This window comes from Dioscorea cayenensis, chromosome 10 (genome assembly GCF_009730915.1).
Source record: "Dioscorea cayenensis subsp. rotundata cultivar TDr96_F1 chromosome 10, TDr96_F1_v2_PseudoChromosome.rev07_lg8_w22 25.fasta, whole genome shotgun sequence".
Classification (NCBI taxonomy): domain Eukaryota; kingdom Viridiplantae; phylum Streptophyta; class Magnoliopsida; order Dioscoreales; family Dioscoreaceae; genus Dioscorea; species Dioscorea cayenensis.
The window spans coordinates 13,317,251-13,340,869 of NC_052480.1; the positions used below are offsets into that span (position 1 = coordinate 13,317,251).

Consider the following 23,619-nt stretch of genomic DNA (forward strand, 5'->3'; position numbering starts at 1 on the left):
AAGAGGTTGGTCATCCAACCAAAGAAGGAATCGAGAACTACACACCAAAAGTTAGGGCGATCCTCCGGGTGAGTTGCCAATCAATCCAATCATCAAGCATTTCACACTCCCTCGTTGAAAATAGGGATAATCTAAACAAGGGCTCTGATGGAATGTGTTTCAAGCAAGGAGTACTGTCAACACCCTCCCCTCAATTTCTTTCTTGGCAGCTATTTTTTGCTTGGAAAAAATCTTTTCATCTAGAAGAATCGATATATCTGTCAGGATAGATCAAGTCCAAACCTCAAATTATATATACAAGTTGGTGAGGTCCCCCCTGCACTTGACCCACCACCGAAGTGACAGAGTCAACCTCTTGTTGCACAGTTAGATGCAGCTTTTCCATTAATTATGAGTTCACCTCAGAGATATTTCATTATGTATGGTACTAACTTGTTTGGAGGATTGCTGCAAGCTATACCAATTCTAAACAAGCATTTTGATGGCTGGTTGAAAACCCTAGCTGCACAGCTTTCTCTGGGGCCTTTACTTGAAAGGCAGCCATCTTATTCTTTAATATAAAAGACTGCCTATTCAGACAGGCCTTGCTGTGGGATGGGATGGATATAGAGGGCCCTTTCTTGTCAACTGCACAGTGACTGAATCAGCCGAGAAAAGGGGGGTTAACGACCACATTGTAGCCGTATCCCTAAGTGCTTCTCGTACCCTTGGAGGAGCTTCTTCCGCAAGGGCACGAGTGTGAAACTATGGCCTGCTCTCCGGAAAGTGTGGGAGTCCCGCCTCTACAGTAAAGTGTCTTTTCAGTAGTAAGGGCCCCGATTTATTCAACAAGTCTGTTCATAAGCATTGAAGATCCTCGATTCCAGAGGATGACACTCGCCCTATTAGGGGGAACCTCGGTATCATGCTACTCTTAAATAAAAAGTAGAAGAGTAATGGACCCCTAAGTTAAGTTAAGTAAAGTAGGGCGCCTACATTTGACTTTCCCTTTACGCTCATAGAGCCCCTCCACCTCAATCAATTAGGACCGATTGCTTTGACTCGTGTCTCCCCACACCTTGTTCTCCTTCCTAGTCGGAAGGCAAGGTAGCCCTAAGCCTATACAGGTAAGGAGCATGCATCCGGGTGGCTTCTTCCCTTCCCCGGAATCACGAGTGCCTGCCTGCTGTCTTTGTTTCAAACAGAATCGACGTACTTCCTTTTTGATTTTTTTATGGTCACACCGAGGATGGAATCTTTGCAATACCAAACTGAGGAGACTATTGTGTTTGGAAAGGCTTGATTGCCTAGTCCTCGTGTAGCCCTCCGGATTGCTCCTCATCAAATCAAATCAAATCAAATCAAACAAATAAGTATGCTGGGATGGCTCATGGCCTCTGACTGGATAACATAGCAGTTTTCTTTAATTCCATGGGCCGCTAACCCCCCTTCCCCCTCCCCCCAAAAAAAAATCTTAAAGGAGAAAAACATGTTTATTATATAAAAATTAGGAGACACCCATAATTCTAGTTCGTCATGGGTAGGGATACTATTGCCGATATAAGAACTTATATAAGAAATGCTGACATGGATAAAAAAAGGAAGGGTTCAAATAGCATCTACTAATATCACTGAAAGCATTAAGACTTTGACGAGAAGGTTTTATTGAAAATGTTAGGAAACATAGGGAAAGTCATAAATTTTTCTTGGTATCAACCCTGCTCCCGGTCTTCGAACTAGTCATTAATGGTCGACAACATGGGTCCCTTTTTCGGTATGCATTGCAAACACTTTCATTTTTAACCTCTCATCTTCGAACAGATGGTCCAACTACAAAACTTCTTATTTTTGGTTACTTCCATGGTCGTGCATTGTGGCACGGTAGCACCCGTACTATTGAAATGGTTTGTCAGTATAGATGTTCCCACTGGTGTCCCTTCTTCTAATGGAACTATAATTCCTATTCCTATCCCTAAATTCCCTTTATTGGTCTATCTACATTCCAAAAAATTCATACGCTCCATGAACAGAGCAAAAAGTGGAGTGTTGGTCAGAGCAAGCCACCCTACTCTATTATTACCACACATAATTGGGAGAAGCTAATCCGCTAGAAATGTTGTATTTCGTTTCATTCCCATTCTTCATTTCCTTCTTTTAGAGTCCATGGGGGACTTTTCATATTTTGAATTTTTTTGTGGTCTGCACTGTTTACAATTCTTCTGTACTTTCTTCTCTTTACCACGCGATAGGTCAGCGAAGCGTGAGCGGGCGTGGTAAAGGAAACGCCAAAGACTTCGGCCTAACGGAAATGAGCAACGACGAAATGACAAGATGAGGTGCCCCAGGTACCCTCCATATAGAAAGAAGGGTCGAAGGTTTTGGGCCTGTAGCTTTCCCCGTCCCCCCTTCGTCGAGTGGTGCTTGTTTGGGGGGTGTGCCACCAAAAATTGAGATTGAATCTCTCGCCTTACCAACGAGCTGACTGCTAATGGCTGTTGGTCACGACTACTACAATAAAGTGAAGATTCATCTTCCTATTTCACATGGAGGAGTGTGAATATTTATGTTGGGTGTTCTTCCGTCGCGCGACCCGGTGGCTTATGTGCGACCTATGGCCCACGCCTCCTATTTGTTTTGGGCGGGCAGCGTGAACTCTGATTCGATCCGGATTGAATACTCTGATTCGATCCGGGTATTCAATCACGCCGATTTATTCAACAAGTCTATTCATAAGCATTGAAGATCCTTGATTCCAGAGGATGACACTCGCCCTATTAGGGGGAACCTCGCTATCATGCTACTCTTAAATAAAAAGTAGAAGAGTAATGGACCCCTAAGTTAAGTTAAGTAAAGTAGGGCGCCTACATTTTGACTTTCCCTTTACGCTCATAGAGCCCCTCCACCTCAATCAATTAGGGACCGATTGCTTTGACTCGTGTCTCCCCACACCTTGTTCTCCTTCCTAGTCGGAAGGCAAGGTAGCCCTAAGCCCTATACAGGTAAGGAGCATGCATCCGGGTGGCTTCTTCCCTTCCCCGGAATCACGAGTGCCTGCCTGCTGTCTTTGTTTCAAACAGAATCGACGTACTTCCTTTTTGATTTTTTTATGGTCACACCGAGGATGGAATCTTTGCAATACCAAACTGAGGAGACTATTGTGTTTGGAAAAGCTTGATTGCCTAGTCCTCGTGTAGCCCTCCGGATTGCTCCTCGTCAAATCAAATCAAACAAATAAGTACGCCGGGATGGCTCATGGCCTCTGACTGGATAGCAGAGCAGTTTTCTTTAATTCCATGGGCCGCTAACCCCCCCCCAAAAAAAAAAATTCTTAAAGGAGAAAAACATGTTTATTATATAAAAATTAGGAGACACCCATAATTCTAGTTCGTCATGGGTAGGGATACTATTGCCGATATAAGAACTTATATAAGAAATGTTGACATGGATAAAAAAAGAAAGGGTTCAAATAGCATCTACTAATATCACTGAAAGCATTAAGACTTTGACGAGAAGGTTTTATTGAAAACGTTAGGAAACATAGGGAAAGTCATAAATTTTTCTTGGTTTCAACCCTGCTCCCGGTCTTCGAACTAGTCATTAATGGTCGGCAACATGGGTCCCTTTTTCGGTATGCGTTGCGAACACTTTCATTTTTAACCTCTCATCTTCTTTGGAGAAGCTCAAATCGAACGGATAGAGCAGATGGTCCAACTACAAAACTTCTTATTTTTCATTACTTCCATGGTCGTGCCTTGTGGCACGGCAGCACCCGTACTATTGAAATGGTTCGTCAGTAGAGATGTTCCCACTGGTGCCCCTTCTTCCAATGGAACTATAATTCCTATTCCTATCCCTGAATTCCCTTTTTTGGTCTATCTACATTCCAAAAAATTCATACGCTCCATGGACAGAGCAAAAAGTGGAGTGTTGGTCAGAGCAAGCCGCCCTACTCTATTATTACCACACATAATTGGGAGAAGCTCATCCGCTAGAAATGCTGTATTTCGTTTCATTCCCGTTCTTCATTTCCTTCTTTTAGAATCCATGGGGGACTTGTCATATTTCGAATTTTTCTGTGGTCTGCTCTGTTTACAATTCTTTCGTACTCTCTTCTCTTTACCACGCGATAGGTCAGCGAAGCGTGAGCGGGCGCGGAAAAGGAAACGCCAAAGACTTCGGCCTAACGGGAATGAGCAACGACGAAATGACAAGATGAGGTGCCCCGGGCACCCCCATATAGAAAGAAGGGTCGAAGGTTTTGGGCCTGTAGCTTTCCCCGTCCCCCCTTCGTCGAGTGGTGCTTGTTTGGGGGGTGTGCCACCAAAAATTGAGATTGAATCTCTCGCCTTACCAACGAGCTGACTGCTAATGGCTGTTGGTCACGACTACTACAATAAAGTGAAGATTCATCTTCCTATTTCACATGGAGGAGTGTGCATATTTATGTTGGGTGTTCTTCTGTCGTGCGACCCGGTGGCTTATGTGCGACCTGTGGCCCACGCCTCCTATTTGTTCCGGGCGGGCGGCGTGAACTCTGATTCGATCCGGGTATTCAATCCCGCCGCTGAGATGCTCAGTTGACTCCTTAACCTTGATAGGAAGATGGCTTATTCCAAAATTCGTGCGTAAGGGTAAGGAACTTTGGATGAACTAATGCGAATGGGTGTCAGCCTCGCTGCTCGGAAACACCCAGTGCTGACCACACTGAGAGACACTAAAGCGCGGGTAATGCCAGTTGGCGAAGTGGCGTTAAGCATCCCTAGCGGTACGCAAAGAGAGGTCGTGATGATATCATCTACGTCCGTGCCGCTCCTCGTGGAGTAGATCCCGCATCCAACCAACCCTTTTTTTTTTTACCAGGGAACGGGGGAATTCCCACTACCGCTGGCAGGCTAGCCGGGCCGTGAGCGCGGTGGGAACAGGGCTTCCCAAAAAGCCAGCCCAGCCCCGGCCGGGGTCAGCATAGAATGAAAAAGGGGACGGCCCTAATGTTGTGTTGGCAAAGAAAAGCGGGTTGCGGGCGGATAAAAAGCGGACGTGGGGACTCGGGTTCAGGGTTTTCGTAACTAACTAAGAGAGCCATTCTATTTAGGGGCGAGACAGAATGGGCGGGCACGAGCGGTCTGGTGTCCGAGCCGATTGGTCAGACGACGACGACTGCTGCACTTATTAGATTAGTATTAGCCGCCTATCCCGGAGGGATGGAATAGAAAGAACGTGAAGTGCTATAGGGTCTTTGGGGGGTGGGGGAAGAAGCTTGCTTCTTCACAAGCTTTTCCCCGCCCCCTTTCCTGTCCGTCCCGACCGGCAGCAGCTGGGTCTCCCCATCTCTCCTCAACTTCCCCCGGTCTTCGGTCCGAGCTGTATGAGGCAGAAACTCGTCCCATGTACGGTTCGGAGGCCGAGCCCCACCCCAGCAAGAATGATGCGGCTTAGGTCAACTAATACGAATAAGATACAGTTCACTCAACGATTGCCTTTGGGTTCCGAACTCCATATGGGGAAGGAGCGTTGTTGTTTGCGAGGTCTCGATCATTTACATGGACCCACTTCTCATTCAATTTTTGGGGAATTTCTTTCTTTCTAAACCGTCCCCAACGAGCGATCGGTTCATGTTTGAGCATGATGAATCACTTCGTGCCGACCTGTTGCCAATAAACTTTCCTGCCTCATATGAGAATGGAAAACTGGAACATTTTCTGCATCGGTGGATGAAGAATCACGAACATAAGAATTTCTGGGTTACCATGTTCCCAGAAAAAAGATACTTTTTTTCTATTCAAGAAACGACGAGCACGACTGAAGTGGCTATACATACAAATCTATTTACGGATCTATATGCTCCGATTGGAACTGGAAGTTCCAGAACTGGCGGCTGGTATACCACAATAATAAAACTGCCTTTTCTTTTTAGTATTCGGATAGGATTTCTGTTGGCTTCATCGGGAGGCTCGCGTAGTTTGTTACGTCAGCTCCAAAAGGATAAGTTGCATTGGAATCGAGAAAGTTCTGTATAGTATAGTATAGTTAATAATTGCATAAAAGGAGTCAATCCTTTCTTTAAGGAAGGCCATATCCTAAGTACTGAATTATACCTGGGGGGAAAGCCCTAAAAGCAGAACGAGACGACCCTTTCTTTGAATAAGAAAGGCTTCTTTTGCTTCCATAAGACACATGGTTCCGAGCACTAGTAAGGTGTCAAGAACCGACTAAGGAGACAGAAATCATCCTTTGGACACGTTTTGTTGAGGTTGTGAAAGTCGATGCAGACTCTCACGCGTCCATCTTTCTTTGAAACGGGAACTCTTTTTTATAAAAAATAAGAATCATCCACCGTCTTGATGAAGCCTACTTGTGATATTTATGACTTCTTCTTTGACTTTCTGCTGTATGTCGGGAGGCATCTTTCTCAACTTCTGCTTTACTATTACTATTACTATATAGTTATAGTATAGTAAAGCGTCAGCACCTTCCTTGAGAATTAGTCGGTGCTGGACTAGAGATGGATCAAGACCCGGCATGTCTTGGTAAGACCATACGAAGATCTTCATATCTTTCCTGAGGAACTGAGTGTACTCTTCTTTCTCTTGTGGAGACTGATCTTCGTAATCTTCGGATCGTCCAGCGTTCCAAAATTGATGTCTTCGATGATCGCTTTCAGTGGATGGATGGGGTTCGCAATTAGACTTCTTCTCATGCTGCTTGGCCCTCCTTCTTTCATTCAAGGAGGTCGCCTTCGGAGGATACTTCTCAGTAGATAGAGAAAACGTAGGAGGTTCGGCGGCGGAAAAGGAGGCTTCAGAAAAAAAAGCATTTGAATGAAAAAAGACAAGAGAATGAATGAAACCAATGATGTTTTAGTACGACTATAGAGTCAAAAAGCCTTGCTAAGTACCTCGGTCGTAACCAGGGGTTCCTGTAATGTAAAAATTGTTAGGACAGGTCCTACCTTCTGAGACGTCTTTTTGCTCCAGCGCATGTTCCCGTTAAGTGACTTCGAATGGGGGCACGTCTCACTTGATTGAGATAAGTGCATGTTCCGTAAGCCTTTCTTTGAAGGCGACGGGGGTAGGCCATAACAAGGCAATGTTAATTCTTTCCTAGAATTCCAAGGGTGTATCACTTCCAACATGGTGTACTTTTCTTATGAAGCCGGCTTTCGATTCGATAATTCCTTTGACTCGAGGCAATGAAATGTCTTATTAATCTATTTATTATTACATTTCTATAATAATTTCAGCCAATGACTTTTCTTTTGTTGTGCCAATGCGTGGAAAGAGCTAGCTCATTCAGAAAGGTTCATAAACCCCCCAAAGTCAAATTCAAGATTTCCATTCTACCAAGGGATGGAGTGAAAGCCTAGGAAGGTCCTCGCTTTGACTAGGGGCCTTTGCAGCTTGCCAATCATGTAGTGTAGGACTTCAACAACTGGACTTTCAAGCTTGACTTGTTAGCTAGTAGCCCGAACGCTTAGTAGCTTACTTTCAGATCGTTCCGCTACGAGCTGCTGTCGCTCACGGAGACTTGCTCTTGTACACTAAGAAAGGAAGGCGAGACTGCCGGCACTTACTCTGATCCATCCAAATAGCGTGGGCTAGCTAGGTTGGATTGAGTAGTTCGTTTCTTACACTACATTGTGTATTGGATGGCGCACAAAGGGTTAATGCAAAGTGTGATTGCTCACTTCTCTGGGCTAAGTGAGTTTAGCCTATGAGAAAGACTGCCTAAGTGAATGAGAGTAGAGGTAATGAAAAGCGTCAATCATCGGATGCCGAGTTCTAAGCTGGTCGTCTCTTGCCTTCCAACTTCCTTGTGCGGTTGGTAACCATTCGTTGACTTTCTCTATTTACCCAGGGCTGACATTTGCTGACCTAGATGGATAGTTGGTCTTTAGCTTAGTTATGAGATGGCCATTTCTTTGATTTGATGAATAGGCCAATCGAATCGGGATCGGAGGGGCCAGTGCTTCTAGGCGTAAGGCCTTTGCGACCAAGCCAATGAGATGGCTGCCAATTTTGTTCAGAAACAGCAACTTCACAGATAAAACCACCTTTGAAGAGATGATGCAGGCCCGAGTCCCTGTATCATTCCATTATGCAGACGGCTGGGGTATGGATGCGTATCACATCTGTTGCCATCTTCAAGACAGACATCATTCTGATTTATCCAAGCTTGTTGATCGTGCCGAAACAAAAAATGATGTTGTTTATGTCATTCAGTCTGTTGCTATTAGGGATAAGGTTAATCCCTTAGAGTATCCGCCGGTCCCCATCCGTTATAAAGGAAAAAATTGTGAGTGCTCTCTTCTTGATGTACAACTTCTATCTTTGTAGCTTATCTCTGATTCCTTGTCATGAAGGCTGACAGACTAATTTCGTCGTGCAGTTTCATCTGTCAGACCCAAGGAAAGTGGAAGACAAAAGCCGGCGGATCTAAGAGATCAACAGCAGTCAAAGAGTAATCAAAACGAGACGAGCTCTACAAAACCACTCCTCATACGCAAGCAAAGCAACCAGCCACTCACGAAGGAGTGTGTGCTCTACAATACCTAAGCTACCCTCATCTAACTTAGATTGGATGTCTTCACAGAGACGTTCAATGAAGCCCCAATCAGGAGAGCAAGCATCGAGAAGCATCTGGCGGATCATGCCCTTATGATTATGATAAGGCGTGATGTGATCAAGATCCCTTCAGGAAATCCCAACCACAATTCTCAGGGCAAGGGTTTTCCCAGGCTAAAATGCTAAAAGTATGTGGCGAAACCTGTGAGGGTTGTAGTTAGGAGATAAATGTTCAGTTCAGGGCGAGAAGAATATCTTCTGTACCCAGCTCCTCTCAGCCTCATAGAGACTCTAATATCGCTAACACCAACAGACCGACAGACAGACATCCATGCAACAGCATGACGAGCCGCACGGAGCATCTTTATGCTCACAGGAGACAAATCACGACCATAGATGCGAAAGCGCTTGGCGAATTCGCATGCGGAAATCTAAGATTTCTTTACCGAAATCTTGACACCCAACTGGTCAATAACAGACCGATAGACTTCCGCAACGGCCAATGACGATATCATCACCGAGGAGAGCATAACGCTTGAAAACACGATTAGGATAGACCTTTTCCGCGCAGTACCACACAATGAAGTGATGGCAAAGCGCGAAGAGCGGGCAAGACCCAACGGTTGGCCGGTAGCAAAACGAATGAGACGGCTCGAACCGAGTCGACGAGAATCACGAGAGGTCTGGCAAGAGAAAACATTCGTGCCAAGACCACAAGCAACCCACGCAAACGCAGTGAGCCGATTAAACTTAGCTTCGATAATAAGACCTTGCACTGCCAGAGGAAATCAGTCAGTGGCCGACGAGAAATCGAAAGAAAAGAGAGATTTAACCCTTTGAAGCCGGTCGTAACTGATCGAACGTACCTAAATAAATAGGAATTAATCTAAGAACGGACATAGACCAGTCATGTGCAGGTTGAATTTGAAATTGCTTAAAGGCATTCGGGATCGCGAAGACCCGACATTTGCCACCACCTTCTTTCTGGCCAAACGACCCGGTGAAAATGGTTGCATCAATGCGTCGTCAGACGCCCAGACATTCATCCGATCAAGGAGAGAACGACAATAACCGTAAACTAGAACTCCCTTCCTTATCTTTAGAATGACGTATGATAAGCATTGCTTGCCTTGCAATGAGCGTGACAGCGGCTCAGAACGGTATGTTTAGTGACGATTGGGTCTGTGTTCACTGACTGAGCCTGAATAGACTCTGATAGCTGAGCCAGGTATGCTTTCCTACCTTGTCCCAACGATCTTCAGTCTTATTCGGACCTCACTTACCATGCTCCCCGGGTCTCGTTGAGGCACTCTCAAGGTCTTCTGTAAGAAAACTGCGCTTCCCCTCGGTAGTCAAACCATACGTAACAGATATCCACGCACAACGAGATCGGCTCAGTCTCAATCAGTTGGAAGAGGGGCAGGAGGGAAGCTCAACGCGCGCTAGCTGCGCCAGGCAGGGGTCAAATCTTTTTCTTTCGGTATCCATAAGAAGAAGCCCATTCTTTTTGGGGTGGACAAAAGGGAAGAACGTTTGGACTTATCCTTTTGGAGCTGACGTAACAAACTACGCAAGCCTCCCGATGAAGCCAACAAAAATCCTATTTGAATACTAAAAATAAAAGGCAGTTTTATTATTGTGGTATACCAACCGCTAGTTCTGGAACTTCCAGTTCCAATCGGAGCATATAGATCCGTAAATAGATTTCTATGTATAGCCGCTTCAGTCGTGCTCGTCGTTTCTTGAATAGAAAAAAGTGTCTTTTTTCTGGGAACATGGTAACCCAGAAATTCTTATGTTCGTGATTCTTCATCCACCGATGCATAAAATGTTCCAGTTTTCCATTCTCATATGAGGCAGGAAAGTTTATTGGCAACAGGTCAGCACGAAGTGATTCATCATGCTCAAACATGAACCGATCGCTCGTTGGGGACGGTTTAGAAAGAAAGAAATTCCCGAAAATGGAGAGCATAGGGCATTGTATTCGTTCATATCATGCAACGGACTACAATATCAAACTCCTATGAGTTAATTCGCGGCACTGAAAAGACCCGACGCAACTTTCGGCAGGTTGGTATTAACTAGACTACCCTCCTTCTCCTTAGCGGGGTCTACTTCCTTTGCTATCCTTACCTCTACTTCCTTTCCCGCGGTGGGGGCCGAGGATGGATCTTGTTGATTTAGTAGTTCATTCAGTAGATCCTTCGTTAAAGCAGCGGCTTACTCATTACCACCTCAGCCATCACCGGGAGGCATAGACAGTGGCTTTTTCGAGCGTGGAACCCGGTAGAACTCCAATATATGGCGATGCCAGGCGGTGGAGCTAGCATACATACTCACCGCATTAGATCGGATCCGGGTCCCCTGCTCCAGTCCCTATGTAGGTAGGCGCGTGTCTGACGGTTGTCCCCTCCTTACGGCTCAGTCAGTATTACGTCCGAGGCCTAGAGGGAATTTTCACTCCTAACTTACCTATGAATTAGACTTTCTTTCACCACTCTTTCATAAGGGGTAGCTGCTACTATTTTGATCTCGTTCACTCATCCAAACTCTGATCTCTATCTATGTAAATTTTTAATTTATATTTTTTAAAAGCAAAGTGTTATTCTTGTTTTTTGTGAGAATATTTATTAAACATTAAATAATTGATTATTTTGTGACAAAAAATGTGATCACAAAAAAAAACAAAAATGACTAGTGGCAAAGTATTATTGAAGACAGTATTTGCATCACAATAATATTTTATTTTCACTGGCAATTACAAAATGATTATGACACAATTAGTATGTTAATAGTGACAACATATTTGGGAGATATCCTAAATCGTCACAATTATAATGGTTTTGTTACAAAAAAAAAAATTCATCTCACTTAACTTAAACAATAGTGTTAGTTAAATTTTTAATCATAAAAAACTTTCTATTTGTGATAAAATGATAGATACTTAAAAAAGAATTCGTTACTAAATGTCTTAATTCTTGCTGTACAATTATAATCTATTTGGTTTATTAAAACTAGATTGGAGAAACCCATGCCTATATTTTTACTATTTTTTAATATTTTTTAATTATTTTTGGTATTTTTATTTGAAAAATAGATGCTTATTTGGTAAATAATTGATGAATACACACACACACATATATATACATGTATATTTTGGCTCAATAGAACAAAAATTTTTTTATTACCTAATAGGTTATTTTGAAGTAATTATAAATAACAATTTTGTTTGATAAAATTATGTTAAATTTTAATTTTAAAAACCTTTTAAATTTTATTTATAATTACTTACAACATCTAATAATTTTAAAAAATCTATACCTATTTTTTGAGATTGGGTAGAAAAAATAGTCTTTTTAATATTTTATTAAAACTATAATTTTAGAACTATATATACTAATATATAAAAGACCATCTATGTTACTTTATATTTTTAAGACCATGGTGTTATTCATGTTTTTTTGTGAGAACATTTGTTAAACATTAAATAATTGATTTTTTTTTTTGTGATTGAAAATGTGATCATCAAAAAACAAAATGACTAGTGGCGAAGTATTATTGACGACAATATTTGCATCACAATAATATTTTATTCCCACTGACAATTACAAAATGATTACGACATAATTAGTATATTAATAGTGACAATGTAATTGTGAAAGATCCTAAATCATCACAATTATAATAGTTTTAGTTATAAGAAAAATAATCTCAATTAACTTAAACAATAGTGATAATTATTTTTTTAATCATAAAAAAACTTTGCATTTGTGATAAAATGATAGATAATTAAAGAAAAATTCGTTACTAAATGTCTTAATTCTTCCAGTATAATCATTATCAATTTGGTTTATTAAAACTAGATTGGAGGAATCCATGAATATATTTTTACTGTTTTTTAATATTTTTTTAGTTATTTTTGGTATTTTTATTTGAAAAATAGGTGCTTATTTGGTAAATGATTGATGAATATATATGTGTATATGTATATTTGGAATATTCTTCTTCGCAATGTAGATATGGGGCCTACACCAATGTGATGATGATGATTTTGTATTTGGGCACATTTGCTTTTAAATGTTTGAATATATTAATATTTTGGCTTAATAGAACAGAAGTTTTTTGTAGCTAATAGGTTATTTTGAAGTATTTATAAATAACAATTTTGTTTGATAAAATTATGTTAAATTGTAATTTTATAAACCTTTTAAATTTTATTTAAAATTACTTACAACATCTAATAAATTTTTAAAAAAATCTATACCTAACCTTTGAGGTTGGGTAGGAAAAATAGACTTTTTAATACTTTATTAAAAATATAATTTTACAACTATATATACTAATTTATAAAAGACCATATATGTTAATTTATATTTTATGACCATATTCACTAGACACTACGTGTTTGAATTTTTTTGTATCCAAAATTATCTACACAAAAGATAAGATGTATAATTGTGATGGATACTAAATTGTTACAATTGAAATTGTAATAGTGGAAAAATAATTAGATATCACAAATAATCCAAACTATAGAGTCAATTAATTTTTTAAACATAAAAACCAGTTCAGAAATTTAATTTTTGTGACGATATTTAGTAGGCACTAAATGGTTGAATTTTTTGTAACAAAACTATTGTAATAAAAAATATATGCTAAGTGACGGAGAACACTTTCGTTACAACAAATGGAAAATTATAGTGACAACAATATTTCTTGTGACAATTACACATCATTCTCATCAAAAACTTTTTGACACCAAATCTTATATGTTTTTAGTAACGAACACTTAATAGTGACAATTTAATTGTGCCATATACTAAATTGTTACAATTATCACTGTAATAGTGAAAAAACATAAGTTATCACAATTAATTTAAACAATAGTATCTGTTAACTTTTTTAACACAAAAAACCTAATATTAATGGCAAAATAATAAGGTGACACAATAAAGTTGTCACTAAAAATCTTAACTTTGGTAGTGTGCATGCGAAACATACATACATATTGCAATATTGTGAAGAAGCTCAACCAATTTACAAGTATGTTTAGTGTTATATGCGATTTGTGAGTTCAATTAAGTATGCATGTTAATTAAGTATCACAACTAACACCTTTTCTTATTTGTAGGATGTTTGTCATGCATCTTCAACATTAGATGCCACACTCATTGTAAAAATGGTTGATCTACATTTTGTCGAATGGTGTATTGGTTTTGCGAGTTTTCTTAGATAGCTTTTACTATTGCTTACTTCCTCAATCAATCACTTAATTTATTGATATTCTTAACTTTAACTAATCAAGGTACTACCACTTTAGGTTCAAAACCCAAATAATCAAGATACAAATCAAGTGTTGATGACTCTTGCTTGGGGTCCAACTGGTCAAGTCAGAACTTAATCAGGTTACTTATAAATCTTTATAACTTTCACACCCTTGGACTTGGGGAAAATGAGTCAACTATGAATAATGTGTATGCGTAATAAGCGTTAGTGGTGATTTTATGGTTTATTGGAAGAAATAATTTAGTCAGAGTTTCCAAGCAACACAACAAAATTTGTTGTCCTCTTCAAGTGTCAATGTTTTGATCCAATACATGTAAAGAAGGTTCGCCTTAAGTGTGCCATGGTCGACATCAATAAGAAGTTGTTTTACACAAAGTATGACCCCTTTATCTTAGCACAGCAGGCGATTCAAGTGTATTATTCAGAATATCCGAGTTTGAAGTGAGATAAAGTTGATCGAATAGCCATATGAAAAATAAAAGAAAGTAGAACAATTGAGGCAAAATGGTAAGAAAAGGACATCCAACCCTACCAAATGAATAAAGTTGAAGTTAGACATAATGTTACTATAATTAATGTTCTTCCACCTTTACATTATAATTTGAATGGTATTGATCTCTTTGTTGACCTATCCGATGTTATGGACCTTACACCACAATGTCATCAGCAAATTCTTACAATTGTGATGGAAGAAGAAAAAGATGAAACAAATGAATGGGAAGACGAAGAAGAAGAAGATATGGAGGATAAGGAAAATGAAGATGGAGATGAAATATCATTTTAGACTTAATGTAAGTTAAATTATTTATGAATTTAGTTTATAGCTTTGTCTTGTATTAAAAAATGCATTAGATTTGGTAACTTATTTTTTATGGACTAATTTGTAGTTTGCCAATATGCATTTTTTTTTGGCCTAACTCGCATTTGATATGATTTCCTATTTTATTTTATTCTTACAAGGGTAGACGATGATTGCAAGAACTCTATAATTTCTTGTGCATAGTGATGATGATTGCAAAAACTCTATGACAATGCATCGAGGCATGTTGACGCACGGTAAACTACGCGAATGGTTTTGTGCGTGTAACACCATAAGTATACGGGTCGTCAAGTAATGCCTCATGGATGAGCACGAGAGTTGTATTCCGCAAGGAATGGCAAGAGGCTCCTATTATTTTCTTTTCTCTTAATCAATAGGCTAATGTCTATGATGATTCTTATAGTAAAATAAATCTACTTCTACAAATTAACTACTAAAATACAACCGAGGAACTTAAAGTGCAATTGGAAGGAGTGGGTGCCTGTATGGGGAGTCCCTAAGCACTTACTTATAATATGAAATAAAATATGACAATGTTTTCTAGTGATGGACTGGGGAATTCAAAGGCCTACTAGTCCCAATCTCTTGGCAATCAGGTCTGAAACATTAGAAACTTAAGATGGAATCTCTTCCAATGCAACCCCTTATGTTCGCCTTAAGATCAAGAATTCCACTAAAAGGATAATCTAATCTTAATCTAAAAATCTAGCTATACCTAATATCTTAACGAATGTATAGATCTAACAAAGCTTGGATGCTCTAATGAGTGGAAATCTCTTCCTCACAGCACCAACACAATAATCAATGAGCAAACATGTGATGAATCCAATCAACTAGAAAGAATACTATATTGCTAATGAAAGTTAATGTTCACAAGTAAAAGCCTAGGCACATCGACATAAAATTCCCTTGGAATTGGGTCCTCTTATGGATAAAGGTCCTCTTATGGATAAAGAATAACAATCAAAGAATTAAAAATTCACAAGAAAAATATTAAGAATCCTAAAACTAACTCCCTCCAATAGATGTCCAATGGTTGAGGTTAAGAAGAACTAAGAACGCCAAGGTGTTGCCGAATCTCTTCGCGTGCCCTCAACTATCCATAGGCGTTGACTCTCTCTTCAGAAATTTGCTGAAATCTGCTAAAATTATGTTGAACTTCATTTCCAGCAGCCCTGCACTCCAAAAATCCGACCGCCTCTAACTCTATTCGGCAATAGAATCCTACTCCAAAAAACAAAAAACTCTAGGATTTTTATAATGGGTCTATCTCAAGGACACAATGGCCATTGTTCAGGCAGTTGTGATCAAAGTTAGTTTCTTGGGACATAAATCACCTCCACAAGTGTTATATATACAACGTCCATTGTGGCTCCTGTGATATCTTTTTATGAATTTACACATTGGCACGATCAGACCATGGCTGCGATGAGGTTGTGGTGATGTTTTGGAAGTTGTATTTTGGTCCGATCTTCCTCAAATCACCTCCATATTGCTTCTATAGCCTTGAAATACAATTATATCCCATAGTGAATAAAAGAATGCAATTTTGTACTAGTTTGGCACTAAACATATGATATTATATGCTAGATGTAGTGCAAATGAAATATAAAATATGCATGTTCAAGCACTTATTATATGCTCTGTGGTCGACCTTGAATTAATGGGTGCACTAGCAGGGTAATGGGAGGGGCTTTAGATCACTTAACTTTGCAGCCAACAAGCATTTCGATTAGTTTGAGGGGCGCTAATATTTATTAACATGTAAATGGTGATGAAAGTGCAATACCCTTGTGATTCTTTGTCACCTGTGCCATGGATGTAAAGAGAAAATCATTTGAAAGCCGATCCTGTGCCACTAATATAACAGCTAATTAGCTGATCCAGAGCCTATAATAAACGGTTTACTGTACAAAGGTATATTCAAATTATTAGCCATATTTGTTGGTGATCATAATTTTGCAACTATTATTGTTTATGATAGCCATTATCTTTGCTTTATGATATTTAACTAGCTTTAGCTTTGTTTGTTTTTTAAATAAGGAGAGCTTTGTAAGGTTGCCCTTGCAAACAAGAAAATTTTGAATTAAGCACAATGGTATGGTATCAAAATTTTCTATTAACTTGTGCTCTGTAAGTTGTGGCTTGCAACAATTCAATTTCATAAAGTAAGAACATGCTAAAAGGTTTAATGGATAATATGAGATGAGAAGCAACTAGAAATGTAAAGATGATTGTTTTATCAAATACCTACAAGGATCCTATACACTTCATGTAGGCATGACCCAAGTATTATTTTTAATGCACTATGGCTTTTATTTGACTTCTTTCTGAAAGAGAGTTATAATGATTTCCACAATATTGTGTCTATGGTCTTGTGTTTTGTATGTTCTATTATGTCTAGTATTATTCTCATTTCTGTAAAATAATAATCATGTTTTTTGTTGTCATTGTTGCAGTTTAGGAAATTGTTTCCACCAATAGAATGGGTAGTTGAATTCAATGCTACATGCACAGTGCCTTTCTTCCAATGGCTTGTTGGTCCTTCTTCCATTATATTGTGTTTATGTTCTTGTGTTTTCTTCTTTTTCAATGCTCCATGCTTTTTTCCTTTTTCATTGGAGGGTTTTCCATGTTAAATTCTGGCATTGTCATTATGGGTTGCTTGCTTAGCTTGATTCCTAATTGACTACAAATAGCTAGGTTGTATTAGATAATAATCATATAATTACACCAACATGACCACTATTGTGAAGTGTAATTTGGTTATAAAAACTAAAAGCTACAATTTTGTGGAAATATTACCATAATTGAAGTTAATTTAATGTTGTTAAGTAGTACAGGAAACATGCAATAGTTTAGAGTCCAGACCAACAATACAAAGATAAAGTAAACCATCATCTCAATAGAAATCCAATTTTGAAGCAATTTGGACTGTGGATGAAGCAATTTTTGTTTGGATCAGGTTTTGACCTGTTTAGCATGGGATTTGACAAGTCTAAAGAAGAGATATAAAGACTAATCTCCATTGACTGCTCCACAGCCATCACCATCCTCCATCAGGTTTTAGCCGTTCATCTCTTTATACCTCCAGCAGGTTCATTTCTCCCTATTTCTCCATTGGTGACTTCACTGAGTGATCATCAAGTACAAAGATCAATGGATCTCTAGCAAAAAAATTTTTTGTTTGTTTCTCCAATAGCTTCATCGAAGAACAAGTAGAAGAAGAAGAAGATTGCTCTCATTGTGAGTTCAGATCTATCCATTTATTGGCCTTCTAGGGTTTCTAGTAAGCACACTGATCTTCTACTTTATCTTTATAATTCTTTTTTTATATTTGCTATAGAGAATTCAATGATGTTTATTATTTTTATTGTTATTATCAAGCTATTGATTGCATTGCTTTAAGGTATATTTAGTGAATCAGAGGTTTAGTTCTTAATCAACAGGATTTAAATGTAATTTGTGTGTTTTGTGTTCTATGGAGGAGTTTTTGAATCTGAGGTTGGATTTTATTAAATATTTTTTGAACCAAATTACAGTGTTTGCTTAGTGGAGGTAGGCCCCTAACAAATTTCATCATACTCTTTGAGTTGCGCAAAATAGTAGACATGATTTCTATAATAAAAAGGTTTTGGGGAACAAAATATCATAGAATCAGCATTACATATCTTGCTTGCCCAAACTTTAAATTGATAGAGATGCATCAATTAAGGTTTAGATACAGTGGCATCATAGAAATTAGAACTCAAGAGGAGTAATGAAATTCTATCATGATAATCTACAAAGTTAACATATCTCTTGCGAAGAATAGATAGTTATTTTTAAAGTTAGTTTGATGAATATGTTTTCTTTGGCATTTGATCATCAATGTTTGAATTTTTAAGCTTAACTCATTGTGGAGAACGACACATATCATAGACACTTGATGAGCAGAATGACGTATAGACCAAGAGGCTCACATGTCCAATAGTAGCATTATCAAACATTTCTCATCACGTTCCTCTATAATTATGTCAGAATTATGTCCATTTCAAGCATCGTGACCACAAAGAGAAGTTGAATGACCCGTTATACAAATTGATGGTAATAACATGGTAACAAATATTTGTATAACAACCATGGTTTCATAAAAACTACTGGTAATTTATTCAATTATAGAAGAGCTTATTAATAAAAAAAGTAAATGATTTACAGAAAATAAATAATTATCACAGAGACACTTGACCTTGATGCAAGATACCAAGGGAAGCACACTACTTTTGGGACAATTATCAAAGCTCAAGGTTAGTAAACCATTCATTGTTGGATTTTATTTCTAGTTTGCTTTGACTTGAGTTTGATTGTATGTTTGGAATTTATATTGAGCCAAAGGAAGCTAGACATGTCTCGTTCAACTCCAGATTGTTCAAGTAAAGCATATCACTACCATTTGTAAAGACTGCAAGGGAGATATTTAAAGGTTAGTTTGTGCTATATGTATGTAATTATTTGTTCAATGATTTCCTTGAGGTAAGTTAGATAGGCAATTTTTTGCATCGGTGCCACAAATTTCTTGAAGGTTGAAATTTCATCAATTTTCTTGGTTATTAATGTACTTGTCAATCTGTGTAACAGTCTTGAATTCAGTTTTTACCACTAATAGCTAATTATATTTAACTTTGTCTATAGTTTGTCTAGTTTTCCCATGATATATGATTATCAAAAACTTTCATATACTTGTATCTTTAATTTTACAGAAGTTATTGGCTTTTGACAGCTTCTTAATAAAGAACATTAATTTTGTAGAAGTTATTGGCTTTCATCATCATTATTTATGTACAGAAAAATTTCTATGTTTGCTTTGTAGTTAGAATATTTTCTGAGGCAAAAACTTGAAAATTTCCTACCGACAACGTCTATTCTATTAACATTTCTTTGTCTGGTACTCCGAGTGTTGTATCCTTATTACTACTACTACTAATTTTTGATGTATTATTTTGTGTGGTATGGAAGATCATTAGCAATACTATTTTTTTTTAAGTTCTCCATATATTTTGTCATGAGTTGATGGAATGTTTTTGGTTTTATATTTTCTATTTTCATGTTGTTTAACATAATCAAATTTATATAATGTGGTAATGGTAATTGTAATTTCTAAGATTGAATCACGTACGATGTTGTTATTGTTGGAGAAAATAAAGCGTTTATAATCTTATGGAGAAAATAAAAGAAATTTATTGACTTGCTAGAATAATAATTATGAGCACATATTTATTATAACAATATAATCCATTATTTGTCTTTGTTTCAAAGAAAACCCAATTTTCATTGTCAATATAGTATTCATCTATATTTTTCATTGAAATCCAAACTATTTTTTTAAATAGATGTGATAATTCATAACTCTCAATTATTATTGTGAAATAGAGTTAAATCATTGAACCATGAGAAGGGTTTTCTTCATAGAGAGAACTAACAATGTCAACAACATGCTTATAACAAACAATCTTCAAAATGTTCAGCCTTACAAAATGAGCATGATAATCATGTTGGCAGTATAGAAGAATTGGCAACTTCTAGCCATTCTACATATAATACAAAGAACAATTATTAGTTCAAAGTATGTTTGATACCCAAGTAAGCTCTTCAAGAGCTTCTACCTTCCCAGTTGTGAAAAAAACAAGCTGCATGAAAAAATCAATGAAACATTTAAATTCAATGGGTAGAATTTGCAATGTTTTAAATCTAGCAAACAAATAATCACATACATAAGAATGGATGTATGTGAACTCAATCTTGAAATTAGCTCAAAAAATTTCAATCAAGTTTGATTTAGCTCAAAAGTGAAACTTATTTATAGCTAAAATTTAAATTAGTATAGATTGCAAAGAAGTCTAGTGCATGAGCACGATTAATACTAGACATGTTAAACTATATTCACTTTGAATAGTTTTTAAAATATAAAATACATGCCCTTACATCACATGAGTATCATATACATAATATAGATTAAAATAATTTTTTAAACATGTGTCAGAATTGAAAAAAAAAAGAAGATAATTCCATTGGTCAAGTTTCCTGTTTAATTTCTATTTTAGCAACATTGTTTAGAGGAATTGAATGAGATCACCTATACCCACTCAAAAGTTTAAAGAAAGAAGTCAATTGAACTGAATCTTAGTTGGTAAATCTACATTTTAATTTTTTAATATAAAAACTTGATAATTCTCATTTACCACTCCAAAAACAAATTATGTATTATACAAGGAATTTCACTAAGAAAAAAATAGATTATTTTCAGTCACATCATTCATAGTTGAATTTTGCCTAACTTTCTTATTGGATGTATTATTCATCATTACACCAAAAAAAATGTTTAATGGAAAGATCAAATAAGCGGAATGCTAAAATACATACATGGATCAATACTATATTTAAGCTTTTTAAATAACAGTAGTTTCTTGCAAAAGGATGCATAACAACGCACACACATATACTCTCTTAGAACACGGGATTGACTTTTGTGATCATAAGCAACCAATAAAGGCATTTCAGTGTCGCTGTTTAAGTAGATTTTGCAGGGATAAGAAAATATCAAGTTAGTGCTTCTTACATCCCATTTCAATACATTGCTTTGTCACACCCCGACCAGTAGGTCATGGCATCACCGATACTACCACTGCAACAACTCGAGGGTGGGGTAGGGTCTACCTTGACCTTGGATCACCGTAACGGCTAACTTGTGCTTTGGTATGACCTTGATAGCAAGAATAATACTGAATAATAACACAAGAAACCAGGGTACACCTCTGAACAACAATTGGACAAACAGTAATATCTAAACCAATGTCTACAATAACACAAATTAGGGTACAAACATATACCCGGGAATCAGCACAAATAAAAATAGGCAATCCAAACGCAATTTATAATACAAGAGACCGCAACACAAGTGGGATCCCACCGATATGCACATATATCCAAGAGGTGTAACGTACACATAAAAAGAAAAGCAAACTCAAGAGTGATGCAGACTCTAGCCCAGTCCGCACTGCTAATAAGACCTATCACCTGGAAAGGGAGGGAGATGGGTGAGTGACTATGTTACTCATTAAAGGAGAACTGCATGCAATACATGTCGTATACACATACAAGATATGCGAGCAAACCTATTCCATAGTTTATACAAAATACAAAATACAAAATATGAAATATAAAATACAAGATTCACAACATCCCAATACCCATGCTGGTACTAGAGTAATATCATTTTATCAAATAAAGTATCATATCCAAATAGTATGAAACACATATCACAACTATAATCATTACCACACAGTTTATACAAAATATGAAATATGAAATACGAAATAAAGGATTTATGACATCCCAATACCCACAAGTAAACATCTGTATTCAAAATACAATATGATAATCATATTTCAACCGAATACAGAAAACATGTATTAATCCACAGCCTTGTTCTCATAACACAGTAGTTTAGCAAATAATAGGGTAAAATCCAAAACAAGTAACTAGCCTCAAAACCCTCCATTCTTAGCCTTGGGCGCCGCTAAGTCCAGAGCCACCGAAGGTCACACCCCTATGGCGTTGGCCACTGAGACTCAATGTGGTGACCTTGTGGTCCCTTCGACCTTTCTCTCTATCTGCATCTCATATGGTTGAAACAACTGGATACGGGTTAACATGCCCCTTCTATAAGCCGTATGTGGCCCTACCTTACAGGTAAGTAGTAAAGACCGCAATCCTATGTCACCAACAAAAACAATGCACTGAACCTATCGCCTGAAAAAAGAAAAAAATTAGTAACTAGCCTGAAGGTCTGAAGAAGATAAACACTTGCTAGCCCATAGGCTACAAATCAATAAAACAAAACTTGTTTTCCAACTATACCGTTCTAGGCCCATTTTTGGGAAAACCTTCAAAAATCCCAATTCATGTCAACATGTATTTTGCAAATCCAATCTATTGAGGAAAATACCAAAAAGGAAACCAGTATTCATAACACAAAATTTTCCAACAAGATATATATATATATATATGTGTACAATAAACATGTATAAAACAAGCAACCTTGCATATCAACTGTTCCCGCTCATGATCATGGATGACCACAACTTCGACACTACCCCTATGCTAGTTCCTTGCCCTTACCTGAGGTCTCACCTCCTAGGACAAGTTCAACCAACAACCAAATAGAAGTCAAAAGCTTTCAATAGAAATAAAAAAAAAAACAATAGAACATGCAACTCTAGTATGTAATAGAACCCATAGGCTTCGCAAATCAACCTCTAAACAAGCCCAAACAAACCCACAAACTAAACTTGCTCATCTGCTCCCCATAAGGGTAGATAGAACTAAGGGTTCTCCAAGAACCCTTGGCCCTATATGATCCCTAACTATACCGACTAAGATTTGACTTTGAATCTTCACTAAAACAGAGAAATAACAAGGGATTCAAGTCCCTTGTTACACCTAGTCTCGTCTAAGGCTAAGATCCCCAAGAAATTTCATGATTTAACTTGAGAAATCCAAACACAAAGGCTAAATAAGGGATTAATCTCAAACTCAAAGAAACGAGCTCCAATCATCGATTTCGTCCCTGTGAAATAGTAGATCAACATCTAAAACCCTTCTCCTAGCATTTACAATAAAAACGATGAACAAATTTTAGGGAAACTAGTCGACAATTGAAGAATAACGAGAAAGTAATGAAGAAGGAAAAGAAAAAATAAATAAATAAAAGATATATATATATATATATATTAAATATATAATATACACAACACGTGGCATTCCAATTGGTTCCACGCATTCAACTTAAGGATGGCATCAAATGGGTATAATATATATATATATATATATATATATATATATATATATATATATATATATATATATATATTATATTATTAAATATAAAAATATATATATATATATTAATATATATATATTATATATATATATATA

General features: G+C 37.5%; 2 pseudogenes; both read left to right on the forward strand.

Moving 5' to 3' along the window:
* The first annotated feature begins 1,800 nt into the window (after positions 1 to 1,800).
* Positions 1,801 to 2,719, forward strand: LOC120270305 (annotated as a pseudogene).
* Positions 2,720 to 3,457: 738 nt separating this feature from the next.
* LOC120270175 lies at positions 3,458 to 6,123 on the forward strand (annotated as a pseudogene).
* Positions 6,124 to 23,619: the final 17,496 nt, after the last annotated feature.